Raw genomic sequence first — 16,613 nt, 5'->3', positions numbered from 1 at the left:
CATTTAAGGAACACTGCGGTGGGCTGGCGCCCTGCCCGGGGTTTGTTTCCTGCCTTGCACCCTGTGTTGGCTGGGACTGGCTCCAGCAGACCTCCGTGACCCTGCAGTTAGGATATAGCGGGTTGGTTAATGGATGGATTTAAGGAACACGGCAAACTTTGGACCTGTTATAATATCGCACGATGCTGACAAATTAATGTACGCTTTTCTTTTTAGCTAAGTAGATTACTGTATTGCAGTACTAACTAAGAATGACATCAATTGGTTGCAGTTAGTTCAGCATGCAGCAGCAAGAATCTAAACAGTAAAAGAAAATCTGAGCACATCTCACCAATGTTAACATCATTTCATAGGTCACATGTGTCCTTTAGAATCAATTTTATAATCAATTTGATCAATTTTATAGTACTGTTAAACTGTATAGTATATAAAGCTCTGAATAATCTTGCTTCTTCTTAGATTTTGGAGTGCCTGACCCTTGTATTCCTATAGATACAATCTATAAAAAAAAAAAAATATATATATATATATATAAACACTTGTTTGCTTTTTATTTCAAGAGTCCAGCATAAAATAAGTGCTGAAGTGTTCTTTTACTGTTTGTGCACCAAAGATCTGGATTGCCAGAGATACACTAGGCTAATACAGTGGAACAACATTAAAAAATCTCTTAAAAACTCATATTTTTTTTGGATTTTTCATAGTTGCTTTTTAGCTCTGCTTCAAATAGATTATATATGTACTTCAATGTCTTTTACTTTTTAGATTTGCAATTATTACTAAACTCTACAATACTCTGTTTTCATTTCCAGGTTTTCTGCAGTAGTGCTTTGCACCACTGCCATCTGATCCAGATACTCTGCAGCTGTCTGTGATGTTGGAATGGTTGTGAATACTCGGACAAAACATAAATAGAGTAAAGAACTAGAGTTGTTTGGTAGCATGACTAGTGGGGGGCGGGTGGCCTTTTGACCTTGGAGCCCCTGCAGATGTTGTTTTTTCTCTAGCATCTTGCTGGCTGGAGTTTTTCTTTTTCTGTAGAAAAAATACAAAATTAACCAAAACATAGGCCAGCAAATTGTGTCCATCATACAATATTTGAAAATAAAGAAAGGTGAAGGTCTCAGGAATGCTGATCTGCTCAGGTCCACAAAACATTGTAACAGTGCTTGTAGAAAAGAGAAGATCAACAGTTTCGGAAATGTCTGCTAATGCACAATAAGAGCAACAACAAGCCATGGAATTAAAGAACGGGTTTAATTAACAACAAGAATTGGCACCAAATTAAGTAACTGTTTGGAGTCTAATTGACTTAGTTAGTCTTCTGTTGGCTCACTCACTTCATATTTAATTTCTGTTTGGGGGCCATTTAAGGAAAGAAATGAAGCAATTCTGAGGAACGATGAAGAAATTCAGGGGAGCAAATCTTAAAAAAACAAGTAAATCAAAATTCATTCAAAAGAAGTTAAGTAGCAGCAAAAACAGTGCACTAATTAAGAATAGGGTTAGAATGAAAACCTGCAGCCACTGGGGCCCTCCAGGACCGGTGTTGGGGACCCCTGATGTAAGGGCTTATTCATTTATTCTTTTTTGCTATTTTAAGTATTTCATTTATTTTTCCACTTAAACACTCCTTTGTTTATAATCGGTTGCCTTTTTTTTTCAGGCAATCTTTTTCCTTAACATCGCGTAATGCAATTTGAGCTACATGTTTTGTGTGAAAATGTGCTATAGAAATAAATGTTGCTGTTGATGTTTGACTACAAGTACCCACCCTATCGACCCTAATATAAGTTGGGCTTTCTAGGTCGCCTGCAGCTTCGGACAATTGGCTACTATGTACTGAACAAACACAGTAAACATTTTTTCACTCTACACGTCTGTGCTCCTTCATGCTTTATAGTAGTTTTGTCCATTTCTCATTTCATCTTTATTTATTTAATTTTGTTTTATAGTTTCTGATCAATCAGTGGTAATACATTTGGTAAAATGCATTTTTTAATTTTAAATAATGTCAAGAAAATTCCAAAAAGACAGTTTTGCCCATAACAAAAGTATAAATCATCATAAGTTTAAATTTAGGGTAGTACTAGCATGAAGTTTGCACATTCTTCCCCAAGTCTGTACGCTTTTTCTAAACATAAGCTTGTTAGGTGAATTTATGGCGCTAAACTAGCCATTATTAGTGAGTGTGAGTGCGTGGGTGGGTGTGTGTGTTCTGCAATGGATTAACAGTTTGGCACCAGAAAATTGCTATTTGTCTGTTTTAGTGGGATGCATCGGTGCAGAATTGTAAGATACTGATGAAGGCTCATCTGAATAAGATATCCAGGTTTATACTGAACGTGATTTGTGAGAGTACTAAATTTTGCTACAGAAAAACAGTCCTAAAAATATATTGCTATCAAGAGATCATACATGATTGATACATCTTGTTGAACTGGCCTGTTTCTGAGTGTAAATTAAATTACCACATAAATGCATAGTGTTCTGTAAAAGTTTTTATATGAAATTAATATTCGACTAGAAATTTACTGACATGAAAAGTTATTATCTGCTTATCTTGGGAGACATAATTTAATAGCTAACTTTAATGATATACCTGCATATTATAATAATAATGTATTCATTGCAATGCATCCACATTAAGAACTGTTATTTTAATTATAATTGCTATTATTATATACTGTATGTGTGTTGCAGATGTTTCATTTAGGAGATATTCTTCAGTAACTGGTTATATAAGGTTTGCTTCACACACCTGCACTCAGTTCATTTAGATTCAATTTCTGAATATTGTTCTTTCCACTGTCTAAAGCTCATATTTTTTCATCTGGAATTCAGTCAAAGCTTTACAGGAGTTACAGACTTTCAGTATCAGCATTATGTCCAGACAAGTCATTAATTTTGGGGAGACCATTGATTTTTCTGTGTCAGTCTGTACTGAAAGAAGCCTTTGCCATTCTGTTATTCAGTATTGTGCTGCACATGACATCCTTGAATTTTTTTTCTTTTCCTCACGAAACTCAAGATATGCTTTTGTTCAGGAACTGCATCAAAAAATTGCTTTTGAGCAATCTGGTCATGGTATGTCAAACTTGATGAACTTTGCTCCAGTTGTGCATCAGCAGTTTCTTCCAGACACCTCCATGTTGAAAGATGTGAATGATAAACAAAATTAAAGGAGGAATTTTTGTACTTGCCAGTGCTGATTGCAGACTTTGTAAATAAATTCCACAGGCTTTAAAAGACATTTTCTATGGTATGGTAAACAGACAGTGTTCTTTTAGATAACAAACGTGAACAGATAGCAGACATGTAGTAAGACAGGAAGCCAGCTAAAGGAAGATCAATTACATAAAACTGAAGGAAGACAAATAGGTCTCAGAAGATTTAATCTGCTCTGGCATCAAGGATATCCGAGATGGAAGAATTCAATAAAAATGAAAAAAAAAAAATACTTGAAAAGAGAAAAAGTGAAAGTTTCACTTGCTGCTGTACATACACCCAAGACGTTTAGTTGTGGACTTTTTTTGTTTGCATTATAATTTTAAATGCCCATAGCATGAAAGGCTGAAAAGGGCAGCATGGTAGTGTAACAGTAAAGGCTGCATCTTCACAGCTCTGCCATTTTTTACATGTGTGCTTGTAGTTTCCTCTCACATCGGCTTTGAGATGCAGGATGAAAGTATATGGTACAATAGCATTCTTTTTAGGGTTGGTTCCCATCTTACACCTCCTGAAGTCAGCATAGGCTCCAACTTCCCATGATTTAATACAAAAAAATTGTTCTATATACATGTGGATGGAATATTAATTCTGCTCTGCTTTTTTTGTATCTGTATATCAACATGTATAATCAGTAGTAATCAAATGTTAATGACTCTATTAAACTCGTTGAGAAGGAGAGAGAGATTTTGAAGGTGCTGATTGCTTTATAGTTAGCTACTACAAAAAATAAAAGCAAATTAAATGGGAGCCACATTAACATCGAGGTTGAAATAGTGATTTAATGGTTTTCAATTAGAATTTCAAAAGCAGCTATTGAGATTTTGTTATTGAAACAAGCCATAATAGAACCAGAACAAAAGCCTTGCCTATTCAACAGAGATGGAGATGCAATAATACAAATAGGAAAAGAGAGGCAGCTATTTTCTGCATCTTTAAATTTAATAATCTGTTTTGCTCTATCCAAGCACTGTATTAGCAACAATCTTTAAGCACCTTGTTGAGGGCAAGATCAGTTCACTTCCTGATGCATCTCATTGAGCTGGAAAATGTCATTTTTCCACTGAAAGATGCCTTAGTCTGGTAGATGCACTGCTAATTTAACAAGTTATTGCAGAACTAATTTTAGTGGTGCAGGACAGAACTTGAACAGAGTAGTCATTGAAAAGGACAAAAACTCCATGATGTCACAGAGACTCTGTATTTAACATAACAATCTCAAACAACCTTAATCCAATTTAGGCTCGCAGTTGGATGACTCCTTTGCCCAATGTCATACACAGTCACAGCTAATTTAAAATCACCAGTCAAACTAACTTGCATGTCTGTAGGATGTACCCAGAGAAAAAACCCAGGCAGGCATGGTGTTGGCAGCCATGAAGTCACTGTGGTCTGCATATTCAGTAAGCTTTAAACTCATATAACCTGCTTATGAGATATTCTTTTACATACCATTTCTACTTATTATTATTATTATTATTATTATTACTAGGGGGTTACCCCCTGCTCACTTCGTTCACCAACCTCCCCCCAGGCCTGCACTACGTGCCAGCTACTTGATGTCTCTGCCACACGCGTTGTGAAGAGGGGGGCTGAACACACCCCAAGGAGACGCGGTCACTCCTCCGAAACCCCCTCTTAAACAGTGATACAATGGGAAACAAGTACAGTTTTTTTACCTCCTCTTTGCCCAATCAGCTGCTGGGTTGCTGCTGCTGCCGTGCCGTGCTTCAGACATTTAAATGCCTGTACAGCAGCTGTCTTTGTCATCTACTCTTTGTCTTTTATTTCCAACCCCTGGCGTGGATAAATGTCTTGGGACAAAGTCTCATCTCGTTGGACGCGAGTTCTTGATATTTTATAGTTTATAATTTAAAAATGGAATAAGAATCTGAAAATGTAACAACATCACATTAACGTTTGTTAAATTCTGAAAAGAATGATACCAAACATATACATATGTAGGTTTTAAAATAAGCCTGATTTAAAGCATGACAAAAAAGTCACATAAAATCGTTGGACAAAATCGTTGCACTTTTAGGCTTAGGATTTTATATATATACAGTTGATTATTTATTATTATTATTATGCCACATTGCTTGCTTTTCCTTTTAATTATATTTATATATTTTCTTATTATATTTATTTACTTTTGCTTTTGTTTTCATTATTACACTGTGAGAAAGTATTTCTTGTACTCTGCCAGGAGAAACACTGATTAAGTTTCTTTGTTCCCAGAGATTTTCTACTATGGTGATATAGTGAGGAGGGGTGAAGCCCCTAGTTAAAGGCAGATTGGTTTATTGTAACAAAACATTATTATCTTAAAGTTACCACACAATGGCATTTGAGACCCCACAACTGCTAAACCACAGACACACTGAAGCAGCACTGCTGCTGTTTTCCTTTTCAACTGTGGGACTTTTCTATAACCTTCCACCATCCAAAGGTCTGCAGAATCTGGAGAGGATAACAGCCAGGGAAGTGAGAGCACCGCAGCCAACTGCTGCATTCATCTCTGTCAACTTTTATTGGGGATTTCACAAAGAGAATGGGAAAACTCCACATGAGATTCAGGGATAGTTTCTACCCACAAGTTGTAAAATTGTCAAACAGTCAATCATAGGAACAAAGACGGGAACATGAAAAGTAGTCTGTGTATATATAATACTAGCAAATACATTTTACATTTAACTGTGTATATGCGTACTGTATATATACTGTATATTGCATGCTATGTATACTGTTTTTCTTATTTATTTAGTATTATTTATATTTTTCTGTATTGTATTTTTGCCAGCTGTTCTGAAGAGACATGCAAGTATAATCTTCATTGAACTATGTGCACATGACAGTGAACTTAACATGACTTGATTTGACTTGAGTTGAAAAGACCACATGTTTTATTTAGTCCATGGTGATGGACTCTACAATATCTGAATCTTGATCTTTTATTCAGTACAACAAAGTTTCAGAATATTTCAAAATAAAAGGAATACAAATTCATTGAACACTGGCAGCATGGCCAACTTTAATAACCACTCACATAAAAAAGAAATAACTGAAAAAGAATGAACCGAAGAAGGGGCATCCTCAGAACTGCTTCTGGTTGATGCTGGAGGTTGGATGGCAAGAATGCAAACAGATTTTTAGTAGAATGTTTCACCAAGCTTAATTGCCATATATTTAATAGATTGTATCTCCTTTGGCTTTTAAGAAAATGCTTCACTGGACACATCTATATACAGATTGTTTTGCCTTCAGGAATAATACACACCTTCAAAACTTACATTATCCCCTTATCTTATTTATTCTCTCTGCAGCAGTTGCTTTTCATGGCTCATAACTGAAGACAGATTAGGTCTCAGACAGAATCATAGCTATCCCTGCATGTTAGATTTCAACTTTAGGCGTAATAAATATTGAAGCTGCTGCAACCAGTCATTCTCAGACAACACAATCAACATGACTTAACCAAGAATAACCAGACAAAGAGATTTAAGAAACAGGGACGAAGAAAAGGTGTCCAAATGCCAGAAAAACTACTGCAACTGATCTCCTCTGCCCAGCATTTTACTGGCCAATGTGAAATCTCTAGAAAATAAACAAGAAGACATTCAGGCAAGTCTGTCTACCATTAAAAACTACTGTGTCTTTTGTTTCTCTGAAATGGGGCTAACTGCTGTGATAACAGATGCTCCAATACAACCAGATCACTTCAGTGTCTTTCTATGGGATGAGACTGAACTCTCAGGCAAAAGCAAAGAAGAAGATGTGTGTTTTACAGTGAACAGCATTGTCTCTAAATATTGCTTACTTGATCTAGAATATTTATTGATCAGTGGGTTCCATTTTATTTTACAATTTTAATTGTTGATTCACCCCAATAAAACCATGTGCTGTGCCTCCTGCCAGCTTACAAGTAGAAACTAAAATGTAAGGAAGCAGCAATAAAAGTGTTAGAGAGCTGGACTAAAGAAAGCGAGAAAAAAAACTTCAGACTGATTTGATTATGTAAGCTTGTACATGTTGTGGAAGTTCAGCCCGGACACAGACAGGCAGACACCGAGAAGTTCAACACACACAAGTTTATTTACATAAAAGTCCACAAAACAGTCCCGCACAGCACACAGTGCCCCTGCACCAATCACCCTTAAGTCCTGGCCTTCCAATGGTCTCCCGTCCTTCCACCATTTCTGTTCCTCCTTCCTGAGCTTTTTCCTCTTCCTCCCGACTCCAGCTCCCCGATTGAAGTGAGGCGGACCCTTTAATCTTGCCCCAGATGTGCCTCAAGTGCATGATGACGACCTTCCGGCAGCACTTCCCAGTGTGACGGAAGTGCTGCCCTTGCACATGGAAGCACTCCGGGCATACACCATCCCTGGTCCGTCAGCACATCCTGGTGTACCGGAAGAGCTGTCCTCCAGGGTTCAAGGATCGTCCCAGCGCCCAGGGAAGAATAGTGCCACTCTCCCGGTCCGTCCTTCCTCCAGGTGCCCCGAAGGGTCAGGGTTCCTGGCCATCTATCACAATGTTTAGAGACTTCTCATCAGATCTGGATGAGTATGCAAAAAGTATAACATGATCACTTTAAAAATGTATGGATGATGGCGGCCCTACAAAAACAATTTGCTTATTTTTTAATAAGAAACATTGGATCACCTCTGACATCAGGAACTTACCAAAGCCACACAGCAATGAATTTCAAAGAAATTACATGGAAACATTCCAGAAATGCAGGCATAAACCCAGAAAAGTCATGAAACTGGCTAAACATCACTATGTTTGGAAAACAAGCAGTTATTATAAGTTGTGGAAAATATTCACAATGAAAAAGAAACTCCACAAAAATTAAGTTTTGGGGACCGTCCCAGTATATTGTTCTGCGGACAAAAGGATGCAAAAGTGATCAAAAGTACTGAAAAAATGAGTAACAATTGACAACATGGTTGTTACAAAATGGCGTTTATATATGAAATGGATCATGGGAACAGGAACTGGTTGGCAGGAAATGACGACGTAATCAGGAACCGGAAACAGAGTCATTATGGAGGAAGCAAATGTGATGTCCATGGGGTTAACCGGAAGTGATGCAAAATAGAGTCGCCGGAAGTGAAGTTGTGGCGGCCATTTTGAAACCTGGAAATGGCCGCGATTATCTTTCTTCTGTTTTCCTGTTGGGAGAAGAGGTTTAGGTAAGTACCACGTGACAGTCCTTCATCTTGCAATGTTTCACTCACCTTTGGGCTTTTTGACTGCCTCCCAATCGCACGTGTGTGACAAAGTTCATGCAAAAAATTCACAGTGATTAGGGACTACAAAGTAAATAATGTTTTCTGTGCAAGTTTTGATCACGACAACAAACATCCTATTTATTCATCCTACTTTGTTTTAATTCATGATGTATGGAGGACTCTTAAACAAGGTAATGTCCATAAAGCATCTGGTGCACACAGAATTTCAGGGAGTGTTTTAAAAACCTGCAAAAAATTTTAGTTGATAATCTTTTAGTCTATTACAAGTGTGTATATATATATATATATATATATATATATATATATGAGATTTTTGAACTCTTGTCAGACCCTCCCCAATGGGACAACATGCCGAAACGCGATTGACACATCTGTCAAGGGCTGCTTGTCCGTTGCCAAGGTAACCGCAGGTTCACAGCACCTCACAGGTCTGTAGTGCCACAGAGGCAACGACAAGCTCACCGCCTCCTTGTGCAATGTGTCTGTCGCCCGATGGGTGATGCGGGGAACACTATAACTGGTCACTGATCTGGCCATAGCCCTGCCCATTTGCTGTGTCTGTGTGCAGTAGAGTGGTAGCTCCTGCTGCAATAAATAACCTTGCTGTTCCTGTTTCAAGTTAAATAAAGCTGATATTTCCTGAAATTCTTAGATTTAACCTCGTCCTTTAGGTACAAGGCAGTGACTCACACATCATTATATATATATATATATATATATACATACTGTATGTGTGTGTGATGATCAGAATGAATTATTTACCATAACAAAAAGGATTGAATGTAACTCAAGGGTAATTTTCCAAGGTTAGAATGAGGTAAATGAGTAATGAACACCCCTCCAAAAAGCAGGGATAAACTGATGGCAAAGCCCATACACCCCTCCTATGAAGCAGTGCTAAGATGAATGGGAAAATCCACAAAACATCCCTCTTAACGAAGCAGTGTTCAGAATAACAGGAAAATTGTCAAGATTGAGAAATTGGCTTTAGTTGATTTTAGGAGTTAATAAATTGTGCATATTAAGAGTCAGGTGATGTAATTAGAAAAAAGTGTAAAAGCAGATGAATTGTTTAACTCTGGGCTCACTCCATGGACTGAGACATTTGTACATAACTGTGCAAATAAAGTAATATTCTGCATTCTCATCTGGACTCCATAACTGCCATCTTTGAAGACAGAGAAATGTTTTTTCAACGACATCATCCTCGGTGACATTTATAATATTTTACTGAGACAGAATCTTTTTGTCCCTATTTGCTTCAAAAGGACAATAATTATCCTGGTACCTAAGAAAACAAAAATAGACTGAATGATTACAGACTAATGGCACTCACTCCATTTTTGATGAATTGCTTTGAGAGACTGAACACATTAAACTGAATATTCCAGATAGTCATGACCACCTCTAGTTTTCACATTGCCACAACCTATTTACAGAAGATACCATATCTCTCATACTTCGTACCATCCTTGCACATCTGGATAATAAAAGCTGTTATGCGAGAAACCTGTTTGTGGATGGCAGCCCAGAACTTAACATTATTGTATCATCAAAGCTGACAATCAAACTCCTCAATTTAGAACTTAGTACCACACACTGCAATTGAAATCTGGACTTCTGATCTAGCATGTGTGTATTGGCAGCACTATGTCCTCCATTCTGTAACTCAACACAAACATTCCCCTTCTGTACTCGTTGCTCCCTTCTGACTGTGTGGCCAGACACAGCTTCAATCCTATCATTAAATTTGATGATGACGCCTCAGTCGTAGCTTTGACCGCTATCAGTGATGAGATGGCTTACAAAGAAGAGGTACACCTGTTGACTCATTGATGCCAGGACAACAATCTCATTCTTATTGTCAGTAAAACCAAGGAGACAAGATATTGATCCTAAGAAGAAGGTAGCAGACCACATTCCCATCTACTTTGGAGAAGGCGCAGTTGTGAGTGTGAGCAGCTTTAAATTGAATCTCACTGATAAACTAAAGTGGGCACAATACATTTCATCTCTTGTCAAAAAGGCACACCAGTGCCTCTGCTTCCTCAGATGTAGGGGGCATCTTGCATTTCTCTGTCTGTACTCACAAACTACAAGTAAACAGTGGAGTCCTCACTGGCTCCATTTCATCCTGGTACAGGACCTGCTTGGCTCAGCAAGACAGCACAGAATATTACCAGCATTGAGCTACCTTCTCTCATACAATACTCACTTCCTGAGAAAGGTAACAGCATAATCAAACTCCTCAGCCATTCTGTACAATACAGGACCACTGACTCTTACACCAGTAGATTCAGGGACAGTTTCTACTCCCAAGTTATAAGGCTGCTAAACAATTAATCATAAGAATTCAAATATTGTAACATAACTGATAGTGTGCATGAACATAAAAAAATCCATATTGTCTGTTTTGCATATGATTGTATACATATCTTGCATTCTAAGTATATTTACTTTTATTTTTTATTGTATTTTTGTCAACTGTTCTGAGGAGATGGACAAATACTATGTTCACAAGATAATAAACTTGACCTGACAATACTTTTGGTTGCAGACAGAGAAGTAAAAAATATTGGCAGAGCTCTGCAGTACCTAGCATTCTGGATAGCCACTGTTCCTTCCTCATTACTTTCTTTATCAGGTGAAAATATGTTTAAATATAGGGCTTTGAATGTTTCTGTTGACCTTCTGCCACACATGAATCTCCAACAAATTATAGTTAAAATTTAACCTACAAAAAGTTATTTGCATAGTTATAGACTGATTAGGTGCAGTTTTAAGGTTAAAGGAATAAGTACATTATAGTGTGAAACTTCAAATCTGACTAGTTAGCTTGATTGTAATATGACTGCAAGGACAAAATAAACTACATTCACTTGGTGTCAGCCAGTAGCTGAGCTCAACAGGAGATGTATGTTAATAGAGGGCCAAAATGGCAACTCAGGAAACCTCTAAAAGAACCAGTGCTGGTAAACAGGGTTTGCTAAAAAGGCATATCAAGATTTGATCAGAAATAATAACTCTGAGAGCCACAGAAGTGAGAAGGAGAAGAATGCTAGCAAAAAAACGTTGACAGGTGGAAGCAAGCTGATCCCATAAGTGACTTCAAGTGGTTCAGAGAGCATGCAGTCTGCCTGCTGCCAGCCTCCAATGCAGAAACACACATGACTGACTAATATATAAATATTGTGGTGGACAGCCGGGGCACTTTCCTGGACGGGACGCCCTGATTATGGAAGAACCGGGGGAGAGAGTATTTTCAAGACCGTTTCTCACTCAGACTGACAGAGGGCAGACCCTTGGTTTCCAGCCGTGTCACAGGTCATGAGCATAGAAGCTCAAAGCTGTTGGAGCCCGTGGGCACTGCAAGGGGGTTGCATGGACATTTGCAAAGCCCAATTTGGCCGCACTTCTGCCACACGTGGAAGTGCTGCCAGAGGAACCTCTTTAGGCACCTGGAGTCTTTCCAGGTGTCCTATAGTACTAGGGTGTTGTACCGTGTTAGCCATTATGAATGTAGAGAAAAGCCAAGCATAATGACACCTTTTATTGGCTAACTAAAAAGATTACAATGTGCAAGCTTTCGAGGCAACTCAGGCCCCATCTTCAGGCAAGGTGTCCTATAAAAAGGGGCCAGTCGCGAGAAGTCAGCAGCCAGAGTCGGGAGGCAGAAGGACTATGCTTTGTGTGCTGTGCTTCATGTACTGTACTGTACTGGGCTGTGGGGAGCAGGCTAAAGTGCTCCCTAACTGTAAATAAAGTGTATGTTGTGTGCTGAACACGTGTCCTGCCTGTCTGTGTTGGGGTTAGGGCTGCTGTATGCGCCCTGGGCATTACAATATTGTAAGTACTATAGAAGATGGTTTGGTATCCCAATTGGGGTTGAGGAAGATTTCTTACCCAAGCTGTTGTAATGGAAGGACTACTTGAGTGGAGATGCAGCCAGACATAGCAGAGCCCTAATTGGTATCAGGGATGAGTAATGGAAGGGTTTGGGGAAATGGCTATTTGTGGACAGTTCATCCCCTGACTGAGAGGTGGCAGTGTTCCTCTGACTGATTCCCAACTTAAGCACCTACAGGGTTGTCTGGGAGTTGCAGTCTGGAGAGGCAAGCCTGTAGGAGTGCTTGGGTGTCCCGAGTGTGCTATGGAAAAGGAGCTTCTGTGAAGTGCTTTCATAGATTAACATCTAAATCCCGAAAGCATTCCTAGGTTTAAGATCAAAGGGAGTTGTCTCACTTCATCAGGGAGAGTCGGGGAGAGTTGGGAAGGAGTTAGATGATGCAAGAAGGAGAAGGAAGCTATTGGTATGCCATTTGATTATTGTTGGTGGATTGGATTAAAGCCTGTGAAGATACCACTATTAACAAATTATTTAATTTAACTTGGAACTGTCTATGGTTGAGTTTTGTCTGGTGTCGGGCCACTGTGGCACTCCCTGGATTTTAATATATATATGCGTGGAAGTGTGTGTGTCTGTCAGTCCACTGAGTGAGAGGTGGAGTCAGGGTAAGGGCTCCACCCTCAAGGATACACAAGTGAGGAGAGCATGTCGGCAAAACAAAACCTGTGAAGAAAGACGGTCACTTAGCCGCTAATGCACAAGCAGTGCGAGCATGTTGGCAAAACAAATCCTCCTAGGAGAGAGATGCCCAGAATAGTTCCTTTCAATTACCTGATATCTCTACATTTTTTTTTTAGATTTCTTTAGATTTTTTTTTCTGACGATTTCAATAGTTTCTAGGAACCACGTTCTTTTTACAGCACTAGTACATATATATAAATATATATATATATATATATACATATTAATAAAAGGCAAAGCCCTCACTGACTCACTGACTGACTGACTGACTGACTCATCACTAATTCTCGAACTTCCCATGTAGGTGGAAGGCTGAAATTTGGCAGGCTCATTCCTTACAGCTTACTTACAAAAGTTAGGCAGGTTTCATTTCGAAATTCTACGCGTAATGGTCATAACTGGAACATGTTATTCACATATATATGTGAATGTATGTATGTATATATGTATGTCTATATTTATATCTATATATATATGTAGATATGTAAATTTGTATATGTATATATATGTATATGTGGATGTGTATATGTATATATATGTATATGTAGATATCTGTATATGTAGATATGTATATATATGTATATATGTATATGTATATATATATGTTTACATAACCTCTTTAACACACTACTTCTCCGCTGTGAAGCGTGGGTATTTTGCTATATATATATATATATATATATATATATATATATATATATATATATATATATATATATATATATATATATATATATGACAGCAACACTCATAACAATGACAACACAATTACATATATGTATATGTAGATATGTATATATATATGTGTCAATCTATCTATGTATTTATGTCTATATATATATATATATATATATATATATGTAGATATGTATATATATATATATATATATATATATATATATATATATATATATATATATATGTGTAGATATGTATATATATGTGTATATATATGTAGATGTGTATATATGTAGATATGTAAATATTTATGTATATATATGTGTCTGTGTGTGTGTATATATATATATATATATATATATATATATATATATATGTGTGTGTGTGTGTGTATGTATATGTGTGTGTTTATGTATGTATGTATATATATGTTGATATGTGTATATATATATATGTATATATATGTGGATGTGTATATGTATATATATATGTAGATATGTGTATATGTAGATATGTATATATACGTATATGTATATATATGTTTATGTGTGTGTGTGTGTGTATATTATATATATAAAAGACAGCAACACTCATAACAATTACATTGACAATCATGTTACGTTATTTTTAAAATGTTTCCTTTTTTTTTTCATAACCTCTTTAACACACTACTTCTCCGCTGAGAAGCGTGGGTATTTTGCTATATATATATATATATATATATAATATATGTGTATATGTGTGTCTGTGTGTGTGTGTATATATATATATATATATATATATATATATATAATATATGTGTATGTGTGTGTGTGTATATATATATATATATATATATATATATATATATATATATATATATAATATATGTGTATATGTGTGTGTGTGTATATATATATATATATATACATATATATATATATATATATATATATATATATATATATATATATATATATATATATATATATACAATATATGTGTGTGTGTGTGTATTATTATATATATATAATATATGTGTATATGTATATATATATGACAGCAACACTCATAACAATGACAACACAATTACATTGACAATCATGTTACGTTATTTTTAAAATGTTTCCTTTAGTTTTTCATAACCTCTTTAACACACTACTTCTCCGCTGCGAAGCGTGGGTATTTTGCTAGTGTATACATAAAACAAGTTTATTTCTTTTTCTCTCTTTCTCTCAAAATTCTAATTTGCCTTTGAGGACAAATAAAGTACATCTATCTATCTTTATATATATTGTAAAAACACAAGTAGAGGCAGAAAAAGACTTGGTGATCCATCCTGTATATTGTACACAAAACAGGAAACAAAAGTAATAGATGCAGAGAACTGTCTGGTTCAGAATCCAGATAGGGACAAACTAGGAAGGGAAGGTGCTAGGCTTTTATAGTGGCAGGGGAGGAAGAGACGAGTCCATGGGATTCAAACTGGAAATGATTTTGGTAGGAAGCGTGGCTAGGAAGGGAGTGAAGGAACTGGAGGAGTTTTAGGCAAGTCTCTCTACAGGTGATCTGCAGAAGAGAAAGAAGACAAGTTAGTGTACCTCATCCTTACCCTTGTTTTCTGCTGTCAGTTAAGCCCTTAGCCTGTCTCCCAAGCGCACATGTGTGACTATATATATATATATATATACTGTATATATATATATATACAGTGGAACCTCGCGTCGCGACCGTAATTCGTTCCAAAACTCTGGTCGCAACTCGATTTGGTCGTGACCCGAAGCAGTTCCCCCCATAGGATTGTATGTAAATACAATTAATGCATTCTAGACTGTACGAGCTGAATGTAAATATATATTTTTTTAAAGATTTTTAAGCACAAAAATAGTTAATTATACCATAGAATCACAGTGTAATAGTAAACTAAATGTAAAAACATTGAATAACACTGAGAAAACCTTGAACAGAGAAAACTAATATTGCAAGAGTTCACGCTAATATCCTTACGAACCGATCGCTGTAAACATTTCTTTTTTAATGAGTTTTACGCACAGGGAAAAAAAGGAACATTTGAACAAATCCGAACTTTATTTAAAAACCAACCATAAACAACCAAGAAAGTAACATTGCAGGAGTTCACGGTAATAGCCTTACGAACTGATCGCTGTAAACACTTTTTTTTATGAGTTTTAAGCACAGGGAAAAAAGAACATTTGAAAAATCCATAATTTATACAAAAACTAACCATAAAAAAAGCAAGAAAACTAACCTTGCATGAGTCGAGTTCTGGCATGAAGGAAGTGAGGAGGAACTGGGTGGAGAGGAGATTACAGTTTTGAGGTAAAGTCCCTCTGCACAATGCAAGTCTGACCGAGAACAATGTACTGTACAGGTACGGGAGAGACTGAACACGTGCGTAAATCTCCGGCGCGTACAAACCAGAAGGGAAATAAAATAGAGCACAAAGAGTTCACAGTGAATGCACAGGGAGAGACTGAACACGTGCGGAAATCATTGGTGCATACGAACCGGAAGGGAAACTGGCTTGTTCGGTACCTGAGTGTGTGGTCGTGAACAGATGCAAAAGTTTGGCGAACTTTTTGGTCGTGACCCGATTTGTACGTGTTATATATATATATTATATATATATAATAAAATAACTCCCAGGACCTCTGAGGTGCATTCCCAACACATATCTAGATTATATATAAATTTGGTTCTTGAAAAAATGCCCACTTGGACTGAAATTTGAAGGTAAGTTGGCACAACTACCAGGGCTGCAGTTTGTTCAGAACCTAGACAAACTAGGATGTGTTTAGGGAATTAGTTATTCTGGTGCTAACATAGATTCAGCCAGGCTTGGCTTGTTGAGTTGGCTTTTATCT

The 16,613-nt window shown here is 36.9% G+C and overlaps 1 long non-coding RNA gene across 1 annotated transcript in view; it reads left to right on the top strand.

Annotated features, from left to right (window-relative positions):
- The first annotated feature begins 542 nt into the window (after nt 1-542).
- LOC127528406 (uncharacterized) overlaps nt 543-16,613 on the top strand; it is a 45,786-nt gene continuing 29,715 nt past the window's right edge. The window contains exon 1 of the long non-coding RNA XR_007935295.1: nt 543-916. This is a non-coding gene — a long non-coding RNA (uncharacterized LOC127528406). The remainder of the gene's footprint in view (nt 917-16,613) is intronic.

This window comes from Erpetoichthys calabaricus, chromosome 6 (genome assembly GCF_900747795.2).
Source record: "Erpetoichthys calabaricus chromosome 6, fErpCal1.3, whole genome shotgun sequence".
Taxonomy (NCBI): domain Eukaryota; kingdom Metazoa; phylum Chordata; class Cladistia; order Polypteriformes; family Polypteridae; genus Erpetoichthys; species Erpetoichthys calabaricus.
The sequence above is the reverse complement of the archived record's forward strand: the minus strand, read 5'-3'. Positions and strand labels throughout refer to the sequence as shown.